Raw genomic sequence first — 1591 nt, 5'->3', positions numbered from 1 at the left:
ACTTTGCATGTACAAGGATCTGACTTTGATCTCCAGGATGCATTTTGTAAAAAATGCTGGGGGTGCAAATGCGTCACCTTTGTCATACCCTTCCCCTGAGACTCAGGGACCATTCAGAGGAGGGGCAGAAGGACTGTAAGAGACAGAGATAGGGGAGGACCCAAGCCACACAGCAGGACTTCTGTCCTCACAAACTTGCAGTAGCTGTGGCTGTATGCATGAGCTCATGCCAGTCAACACTCTAACATTGGTCAGGGAGTGGGTCATGAACCTCCACCTCTAACTGAAGAGCTATTGATGATCTCTGGAGGTAAAAAAAAAAAAAAAAAAAAAAAAAAAAGGACATGAAGTTGGAAGGTAGTGAGAAGAAATGAGTGGATCTGGAGGAGGAGTTAGGGGGAGGATTGGAAGTAAATATGATCAAAATGCTTTGTATGCATGCTTGAAATTCTCAAAATAATATCTGTCTAACTACCTATCTATGTAGAGATATATCTATTGATCTATAGGTATGCAAATAGATCTATAGATTGATCGCTATATCGATACAGATAGATAGATATTACTTTGAGAATAGATAGATAGATAGATAGATAGATAGATAGATAGATAGAGTATAATGGTGAACTTACTTTTCCAGTGAGGCAGATGCAGGCAGACCCACTGACCTCTAGAACTGTAAAATGAGAGTAAATTACATTGTTTAAGCTACTGATGTTGTAATACTATCACACCTACACCTGGAAACTAACACATCCCTATGTATGTCCCTTGTCTGCATGGCTTCCAAGAGCAATAAATGGACAGGTCCCAGATTTCCTCAGTCTCAGTGTCTTCTGTAGGCAGGCACCAGGAAGAGATATCTGTGATGTAGAGGGGCCATCAGGACCTGGGGTTGGATTGCTTAGGAGACTATTAAGCCTTTGCACTAGGCACATGAGAATTAGTGACTCACAATCCTCATTTAGTAGAATTCCCTTCTCTCTCGTTACCTGGATGGAAGGCTTACATTGAAAGGCCATCGATTTGCAATGTTCCTTGCCATTTTCTGCCAGAAAGAAACCAACTAAATGAACAAAGCGAGTTTACTCTGCTCTGTGTCTGGCTCCCATTTACAGAGCTTTGGCCTCCCTCCATTTCTACACTTCTGCAAATTGTGGCTTTTCGTATAGGAGATGATTTTGTTTTTATATAACTAGCAATGATGGAAATGATAAAAGGCAGTGGAATCTGGGGACTTTATCTGTCAAATCCCATTGGGCAGAAAATTGGTTATTTGCATGTTGGTTTCCTTCTGGCTGCTGTCCTTCTGCTCACCAAAAAAGACTCCATGAACATATCTATCCCACCCCCAGCCAGTGAAGTAGGCATTTTTAATGTATTTCATCAGTGCGGAAGCTGATGACAGAGAGTGTCATTATACACTGCATTTGCAACCAGAAAGACCAGTACTAGAATCAATTATGTGCTAGTAAATATGATAACAACCAGCTAGCTGAGAGAGAAACCAAATGAGAAAAGCAATGACTTGTATTTTCCCATTACCGTGGTGTAAATGCTTTCTCTGCGGCCAGTTTCATAAAGCTGACAT

The sequence above is a fragment of the Onychomys torridus genome, chromosome 21 (assembly GCF_903995425.1).
Source record: "Onychomys torridus chromosome 21, mOncTor1.1, whole genome shotgun sequence".
Lineage (NCBI taxonomy): Eukaryota > Metazoa > Chordata > Mammalia > Rodentia > Cricetidae > Onychomys > Onychomys torridus.
The sequence above is the reverse complement of the archived record's forward strand: the minus strand, read 5'-3'. Positions refer to the sequence as shown.